This window comes from Equus przewalskii, chromosome 5 (assembly GCF_037783145.1).
Source record: "Equus przewalskii isolate Varuska chromosome 5, EquPr2, whole genome shotgun sequence".
Taxonomy (NCBI): domain Eukaryota; kingdom Metazoa; phylum Chordata; class Mammalia; order Perissodactyla; family Equidae; genus Equus; species Equus przewalskii.
The window spans coordinates 72055659-72064958 of NC_091835.1; the positions used below are offsets into that span (position 1 = coordinate 72055659).

The 9300-nt window shown below is 57.9% G+C and overlaps 1 long non-coding RNA gene across 1 annotated transcript; it reads left to right on the plus strand.

Annotated features, from left to right (window-relative positions):
- Window positions 1-4380: 4380 nt before the first annotated feature.
- On the plus strand, window positions 4381-6511 carry LOC103555914 (uncharacterized). Its single transcript, XR_011540467.1, has 6 exons — window positions 4381-4621; window positions 4732-4777; window positions 4908-5004; window positions 5457-5554; window positions 5760-6085; window positions 6250-6511. It is a non-coding gene; the product is annotated as an uncharacterized lncRNA (long non-coding RNA).
- Window positions 6512-9300: the final 2789 nt, after the last annotated feature.

The window sequence follows — 9300 nt, forward strand, 5'->3', positions numbered from 1 at the left end:
GGCAGGGGAGGACATGCAGAAGGAGGAATGGCTGAGATGCCCCCAGAGACACACGGAAAGAGGGGTCACTAGGTGTGGGAGGAGGATGCCCCCCCATGCACACCCGGGATGGGAAGAGGTTAATTGAGTCTGTCTGCAGGCAAGATAAAGACTCTGGCAGAGCTGGAGCTCGTTCCCTGGAGTGTCTTCCAGATAACGCTCAGAACCTGGCTGAAGATGAACAACTCCCGGGGAGAATCGCTAGGGAAGAGAAAGGAAGCTGGCCTGCTCGCCCTCACCCCCTCCTGCCCCACCCCCAGTCCCTTACGGAGGGAGGGGTGGAAGTTAGACCAGAGGAAGAATTTGGGACGGTGGCTGAGACCGGGCTGCAGTCCCCTTCCTGACCCGAGGTGCTGAGAACTCCCAGATCTCCCCGTTCTCTGCCCACCCACCCATGCCCACCATTGAGTGATTTCATAAGAAGGTAGGTCCGGCTGGGGGGACTTTGGATGCTAGACCTTTCCTCAAAGTCATCAGCAACAAGTCCTTGAGGAATGTCAAGGCCTGCGGTCCCCCCTTTCTGCACCCCCAGACCTTCCAGGTGGCCTGCTCTCCACCCTCCAGTCCCTTTCCTGCCAACTGCCCCCTCCCCACACCCGACCCCACTCCCCAGGCCGTCAAGAATTCCAAACAAGAGGCTGGGTTCCAGGCCCCATGTTTGTGTTTATCTCATGACAGGCTCTGTCTTGTCAGAAGCTGCCCCTGTGCCTGACCCCCTGCCCTGGCCCCAGAGCTCTGCTGGGAGGATACACTGAACAGGGATGCCCAGCGGACAGGCGCTTCAGAGGCCGGGCCAAGGAGTGTGGGGGTCCATATTTTCACAGCAGCCTGAGCCCCAAATGGGTGGGGCTGGGCACCTGAGGACCCCTTCTCCTGAAAGGCCTTCTCCAGACCCAGGGGCCACCTCCAGCTCCCTCCTCTTTGTAGGTAGATGTCCTTACATCAGCCTCCCAGGCCAGGAGTCGGAGCCACCCGGGAGCCCCCTCAGCCCAAACGTCTCCTCAAGCTGCAGGGCCCAGGTGCTCCTAGCCAGGCCCTCCCCTCCCCTGAGCCCTCTCAGAGTGGGGGCTTAGGGGAGGGCCTACAAAGAGGGAACCAAGAGGAGGAATAAACACACAGCGCATGAAGAGAAACTGGAGACACAAAAATGAAACTGACCCCAAACAGGTCATAACAAAGCAGGGCCTGCTGTAAATAAAGAGTAAAATTCACCATAAACAGAAAGTGAGATGGGCCATAACAGAGGGGCCTGGGGTGGTTAAAAACATAATCACTGACCCCTCCCCAAGTGAGTAAGGGAAGGGGACCAGGGAGCTCCTGGCCCAGGGAGAAGGAGGCCCTGGGAAAGGGACAGCATGAGGGACAAGAGCTTACTGCTCTCTGAAGGGGACCCGCACAAGAACACGAGTTGATAGGATCTCCAAACAGCACGAGGGATGGAGGTGAGACTTACAGAGTGACTTTCTGGTGTCAAGGGCACATTGTCATCTGCCACCACTTCACCTTCTCTTTTTATCCTCACAGCTCCCCTCCCTCCAACCCCACAGGGCAGTGGACAGAATCCCAGGAAATAGCCCAGGAGAAAGATTCAGAAGCTGGGGCCCACGCCAGACCTCAGGAGAGAGAAGGTCCTGAGTAGGGTGGGTTGTATGTGTAGAAAAGAGGGCACAGAGGAATCATCAGACACCCCAGCAAGAAAACAGTATGGAATACTGGCGCCGGCGGGGCTCCAAACCCAAAGGTAAAGAGCCATTGCCACCCTGCCCTCCTCCCTCCGCTCCTCTCCTGACTCTGCCTCATCTTGCTCTTCTTCCCTCCTCCGGACTCTACCTCCTCTATTTCTCCTCATCTCTGGTAGCGTCTACACCATCCCAAAGCATCAGGTTCAAAGGCAAAAGTGAGTCAATCCTAGCATCGCTCTTATACGTCAACTGACAGGTCAGACTGAGATCCTGGGGACATCTGGCACATTTAGGACTTGCCTCTCTCTGTCTCTTCCCACTGTGTCCCACCCTGTCCTCACCCTGTCCACACACACACACACACGTGCAAACCCTCTTCCTTTTCCTTTCACCTCCATGCACACGTCCCTGCCTCCATCTGAACTCTAGAAGTCAGGAGAAGGCCGAAGCTGTGCCTGCCCTCGCCAAGGGATCCAGGTAGACCCGGTTCTGTCCCTAATCTAAGATGGGGTGTGAAGGTGGGGGGAAAGATGGGGCCTGTCAACCTTCCCGAACCTTCCTAGGACCAGAAGAAGGTCCAGACGCTGCCAGACCTTAGAGGCATAACCTGCTCCACCACTGCTCCCCCCCCACCCACCACGCAATTACTATTCATAGTGCACAGCTGGGTGATTAATGACCTGATTAATAATTACTCAGGCTAATAAAATAATTAATTAATTTAGCAAGCCATTATTTATCTGTTCATCCTCAACCTGAAACTCTGCAACCAGGAGTTTGGGAATCTCCCCTCCAGGCTCTTTCAGAAATGTGATCGTTAATGGGGGCAGGGGAGGGTGGGGGTGGGACTTCTCCATCTCTCCATCCTGAGACGCACCTGGGGCAGGAAGGGAGCGGGCCTGAGGCCTTTAGGAGAATGCAGATGGAAAGGGCTGAGACAAACCAACTGGCAACCTTGAGCCCTGGACGGGCTGACCAGGGAGGTCCCAGGGGGTAGGGGTGGAAGGCACTTTCGTGTGTGCAGGGGAGCATAACAGGGAGCTGGGGGGTGGGGCTGGGCACCCAGGTTTGGGGAATTCTTGGATGTGTTCTCTCCAGCAAATGATTGATGACACCATTTTCAACAAATGATCTTTATCCCGCCTCTTGTCTCCCAAATTTATGATTTTGCCCCTAAGCCCCAGGCTAGACAAGCAAGGACCCGGTGAGTTCGGGGGTGGGGGTGGGCTGACTTGGGGTGGGGTCCAAGAATCAGTGGGGTGGCTCCAGGCCCCCACAGCAGGGAGAAGCTGCCCCTGCCATCTGTGTCTGGGCTCCTGAGAAGGAAAGTTCTGCAAGGAGTTTGATTTGGGTCTCAAGAAGCTAGAGGGGCTGGAGTGCCCCTTCCCAGTAGGAAGGGGAGCAAATGCCAGGAGAAAGAGGGCCAGGCTGGTCTCCTGGGGGTGAGAAGGGAGGGAGAGGCCTGCCCCTGCGGTGAGGGAGGGAGATGACTGGCACATCCAGTCAGTCTTTAAACAGATGGGTGTCTCTGCCACGCTCCAGGCCCAGGGGCAGACACAAGACACCGATCCCGCATGGCTGGGGCTGAGGCACTGTTTGGTCCCACTGAGCAGCCCTATATCACACTGCCAGGATGTGCAAGGACGAATAAGAGCCCGACCTTGCCCTAGAGGCGCTCAAGTACTTGTGAGGGGAAAACAGACTCGCAAATAGATAATGCCCCAGGACAAGTGCCGTAAAAAAGAGGTGTGTATAAAGTCCACGGGAGCACAGAAACGTCCCGCCTGGGGGTGTCAGAGAAAAAAATCCCAGAGAGTGGACATTTGAACTGGGCCTGGAGGAATGAGCGGGAATTTGCCAAGTGATGACAGAAAAGTACGTGCAAAGACAGGGAAGAGCAGGATGTGTGTGCAGAACCGTGAGTAGGGAGGCAAGGAGGCAACCTGGTGAGACGGGAGGCCAGATCAGAAAGGATGAGGGGGCCGAGCAGGAGTCTGGCCCTTTTCTGGCAGGCAATGGGGAGCTACTAGAGGTTTAAGGAGGAGAGTGACCTGCACTGATTTTTGTTTTAGGAGGAGAATATGGGAGGTGCAGAGGAGAGGCGGTAGGCCCCGCGGCCACTTAGAAGGCGGAAGCGTGTCCGGGCTGAGATGAGAATCCGCAAGGACTGACAGGTTGGGACCAGGCGGCGGCCAGGGAGCTGGGAGCCGGCAGGTTGAATCTCAAACCTCCATCGGTCTGGATAGAGAGACTCTAAGCATGAGGCTGCTCCGGTTTTCCTCACTGCCCAGCGCCGGCGGTCCAGCGTGGGTGTGGAGATGCACAGGAAACGGGGGACTCTGAGTCACCCACATTTTTGAGGGGTGGGGAGGAGCTGGACCTTCCTCACAGAGCTGAGAGATCGGGGGAGTTAGAGCCAGGCCTGGCTGGAGGGTCGGACGTCTGAGTTGCGTGTGCCATCAGCAGGGGGGCGTGGCCAGGAGAACAGAGATAAGCAGAAACCCGCCCATTTGGTGGCCTAGGGAGGGGGCCGCGGGGCGGGGCGGCCAGCAGAGGGCGCGCGGGAGGCGGGCCGGCCCTGGAGAGGGCTCCCGCGAGGGCGGCGGCGAGGTGGCGGCGCGGGCCCGGGCGCCCTCTGCCGGGCCGGCCCCGGAAGCCCGGACTCGCCGCTTCCGCAGCGGAGTCTCCCCTCCCGCTCTCCCGCCGCGCGCGCTGGGCTGCGCTCAGAATCCCCCAGGGAACGGGGGTCCAGCCCTGGAGAAGCCGTCTAGGTCTGGGACAGCCAGTTCTGGGGCCACCCGTCGCATTGTTGGGCTCCCTCTCCGGCTTCTCGGACCGTTGGCTCTCCAGCTTTTGCTCGATCTCCTCCGGGGACCCCCCAGCACCCTCAACATGCATGTGTGAGTGTGGGTGTACCTACGCCTGCGCACGCAGGGGGGGGTGTGGCTCGAACTCCCACGGCTCTTATTTGCATACAACAAATTGCTTTCCCTTCCATTACTTCACGCAGACCTCCTTTCAACCGAACAGGACAGGAGTGCGGCCCCATTTCACAGGTGAGGAAATGGAGGCTTCAAACGCAGGTCGCAGGGTTAGTAAGTGCAAGACTTAAACCCTGGCTTCCACCCCAAGGCTATATTTGGTGTCCCTACTCTGTGCTAATCAAGGTGTGGTCCCTGTTCACAGAGGGTCACCCAGGGGAAACAGAGGAGCGAGAGGACTCCGGCCCGGCTGGCGCAGGCAGGGCAAGGTTCCCGAAGGAGCCCTCGGAACAGGAATAGGGGTACAGGAAGGACGTTTCTGGAAGTGCCCTGAGCGCGCCAAAGCGGGGGGCAGGCGGGCGAGGTGCCGCCGGAGCCCCTCTGCGGATCTTCGAGGAGGTCGGCGCTGCCCATGTGGGGTCCGAGACTCGGACTCTCCAGACACAGCCCGCCCCATCCGGCTGGGGAGAGGTCCCCGGCAAGCCCTGGGTGGAGCCAGGTCCCGGGGCCACCCAGGCGTCTGTCGCGGTGGGCGGTGAGAGTGAGAGCACCTGGTCGTTCGCCGCCTACCCCTCGGGCCCCGCAGCCCCTTTCGTGCGGGAAGGACGGCCGCCTCCACCTAGGCTTCCGCCAACTTTAACCATATTATCTCTCCTGCCCCTACGAGTTTCCACAGTAAGGGGGCGGGGGTTGCAGGTAATTCGCCTTCAGCCCCCGGGAACGACGTCATCATTCCTTTACACCATCCCCTCAGGTCTGACTCCAACGGGGAAGTCCTTCCTGGTGTCTGACCACCATTCCTCCTGCTGCAACTTCAGCTAAACCTTACAAGTTCTGTCCTCAGCGGAGCAAGTGGGTGCTTTAACATTCCTTCTCTTAGCTAAATAATCCAAAGCTCTATTCCCTCTTCCACGCTGACATCCCGTTTGCCCATCCTGACAAGGCTTCCCTTTAAGGGCCCCGATCTTTGCTTTCTGCCTGCTTTCACCGTCAAGATAATCCAAGATTGCTTTCTGATTGGCTGCCCCCTCCCTTCCAATTTCCCCTTTCACTACAGGACCTCCCCGGCCGTACCAGTATCCAAGTACCACGCGCCTGGGCGCGTAGATGGACTCAGTTTCCTCGGTGGGAAGTTGCACTGCCTCTGTGGTGCCCCTCTGTTTATGGGAGTTCTGCTCCACCGCACCTAGGTCATCTCACCCATCCCCCAGCTTCTGAACAGGATGCCGCCACATTCTGTCATTGATCTCAAAACTATTTGAGCGCCTACTATGCCTCCGGTCCGAGTTCCTCGCCTCAACTCCCAGCCCCTCCGGCGGCTCCCTAGGCTTAGAGGAAGGAGCGGGAGATCCAGGAGTACCGATCTCCAGTCCAGGGCGCAGGGTAAGAGAGCTGAAGGTCGTCGGTGACTGGGTGAAGCCACTGGGGTAGGGCGGGGGTGGGCAGACGCCGGCGGGTCTGGGTGCTCAGGGGCCGCAGAAAGGACACTGCGCCACGCGCCGCTGCCTCCCAGCGCTCGAGCCCAGCGCGGGATTTCCCATTCTTAGCGCAAGGAAGACCCCTTGTGGCTGTTGTGAGAAGAGCCGGCGAAGAAAGGAGGCCAGAGCCGGGAGATGACAGTCCCCTGCCCAGCCTCCCTGCTATCCTGCCTGGGGTAGGGACTTGTTCCCTAGGGGGCCTTCGTGGCTCGCTATGCCCAGAAATCCTCCACCCATTCCCATACCATCAAAACCCAACAACTGGGACTTCGGGAATAGAGTCTTCTCGCCAAATCACAAGGAAAAATAAAACACAAACAGTAGCAAGTGAGACTGTGGTTAGACTCCTGGAAGGACTTCTCTCGAAGCGGCTGGGAAGCAGGAGGATGGATTGCGATGAAGGGATGAAAGAAGACAGGCTTTCCGACCCTCCCCTTCCCTGGCAGTGGGGAGAGCGTTCTCCGAGTTCTCCGAGGAATCCTCAGCCCCTGCCCTGCGGCTCCTTCCCGCTCACAGCGAAGGAAGCTCTCCCCAGCCGGGGGCTCAGGTAGTGTCAGCGCCAGGGGCCGTCCCTCTGCCCACCCTTAGGAGGGATGGGGGGTGCGCAAGGTCATCGAGGACAGGGACGGGACCCCACGTTCGTCACGATAGACCGTTGCACTCCTGAGAAGATGCATCCCACCCCCACCCGCGTCTGAGCTCCTTTGGGGAGCGGAAGCGCGCTAACAGTGCTGCGCCCCTTCCCCCACCCTTTGACGCTGCTAGCTACCAAGCCCCGGCCCGGGCAATGCAAATTTGCATACATTTGCATCCCCAGCTGCGCACAGCTGCATCCGGCTTTGGGCCATAAATTCGTGGCGGGAGGCTCCGGGCGAGCGGGTCCCGCGCCGCCGCCGCGCCTGTTCGCGCCCCGGGGGCCGCGGGTTCTCACGCCTCCCTGAGCAGCCGCCGGCGCTGTCCGGCCCTGCCCCGCCTCGCGCCACCTTCTGGGCGTCTGTCTGCCTCGCATGCCGCAGCTGCAGCTGCAGCCGCAGGCCAGGCCTGAACCCCCAGATCCCCCTTTCTCCATCTCTCCTGGACTCGACCGGGTCATTGTCTCCTAAATCTATTCACGTCTCTCTGACGCCTCGGGCCGGGGGCTTCTGGTCAGATTTTCGTGCCAGGACTAGTGGTAGCCTTCTAGGTGGCAGTCCTGCCTCCGTGGGTACCTTGCTAGAAAACAGGTCTGATCATGGTCAACAGCTTAAAACACTGCAGACCCCCTAGGCTTGCAGAATAAAGCTTATATTGTTCACTCTCGCCAAGAAAAGCCCCTCACGTTCTGCCGCATTCCTCCTTTCTTTATCTTCAGTTTTGTCTCCTGCATCGTAGCCAGACCCAGGCCCACAACAGCCTGTGCTTCAGTTACACAAAATTGCAGGCGAGTCATCAGACTCCCCGTGAGCTCTCTCCCTCCGCCTGCCCTTTACCTGCGCCTCGTCTCCACCTGGACCTCCCCTCCCTCTTGTCTGTCCTCTGGGGAGATCTCCCTAATTTCTCTCACTTTGTTGCTGTGTCCCAGTTCCCACAGAGCTTGGTCCCAGGAGATGCTCAGAAATACTGAATGAGTGAGTGAATGAATGAATGAAGAATAAAGCTGCAGTTGTCCCAGGCACTAGGAATATGACACACATACAGACACTCAGGGCTCCACTGGTCCCAAGTGGCCTTCACATGACCTCTGTGAGCCCACAGGAGAGCCCCTCTCCCCGGTCCTTTTGGGTCCTCTCATACCTCTCCAGGCACCCCCAAGGGGGTGAGGGGTGAGAAGCCAGGAGGATTATGAGTGGGGGGAGCTGGCACAGTGACAGAGCACCTGACTCAGAGTCAAGAGGCCTAGGTTCAAACTCTAGTGCTGCATGACCTTGGAAAAATTAACTTCCTCTTGCTGAGGCTGTTTCCTCAACTGTCAAAATGGGAATAACATTGACTATTAATAGGGATTTCATAATAATTGAATGAAATAGTTCATGAAATGTGTACTACCTGTCAAAAAGGGTTGGATTCCTTGAGGTCCAGACAGACGATGTGGGGATCCATCTTGCCCCCTTCCCCTGGGGATGAAAGCACCTCCACGAACAATCTGAGCCAAGAAGCTAAAGGGATTGAGGTTTCCAGGCCCTCAAATTTCACCAGTATGCCTTCTGCAGGAATGCATAGACAGCAAGGCATTCATCCAGTAGGGTAGAGGTCATACCTGTTTGTTGCCTAAGGGTCCTCACTGCTGTTCCCTCAATGGCTACCAGGGGGCAGCACAAACCCCCAAATCACCTCCAGCAGCTTAACGGCTACTGGCAGGTGAGCCTTCTGGGCCATCCTCTGAGAACTGAGTCCTGGTCGCCGACTCCCTCCCCTGTTCTTCCGGTTCCCTCCCAGGCATGTCTTGGTGTCCCATTCACAGACACCCTCACTCCCTCCCCCTACCCCCACCCCTATGCCCCCTGTCTCTTCCAGTGGCTTTGTGCTCCCTTGGCCAATTTACAGCAGGCTCCCAGGGCCCCTAATTGGCCAGTGTGCCCTTGATCATGGCCAATCTTGCCATAAATAGGCATCTCCGGATTGGGAGGGGCACAGCCAAAGCCTCTGCAAACAGAACACAGCAGAGAGTTCTGGGGAAGACAGACCTGCGTTCCAGGCCTGGCTCTACCACTAATCAACTGGGACACCTCGGGCAGATCACAGAGGGCTCAGTCTCCTCTCAGAGTTGTGAGGTGTAAATGCATTCATCCATAGAAAGCTCCACTTTGCTCCATGCTTGTCTGATCCCTCTGACTTTGCCCAGGGTTTGCCCTACCCCTTCTCAGGTCAGAGCCTTCCTCATCCCAGCTCTATTTCCAGTCCGGTGCAAACTTCCTTGAACTGGTGCCAAACTCCATCATCCTAACCCTGAAATCCCCTTGGACACACACACCCAGTCCTATCTCACCAAGAGATGCAGCTTGGACCCAGCTTCACACCAGACAGGGGTGGTGCCTAACATCGAGGGAACTGATACAGAGTTCCAGCCCACTCTCACCCATAGAGCCCCACCAGGCATCTTCTCTGAGTGAGACAACTGACTACTCAGTTATCTTATAGGAG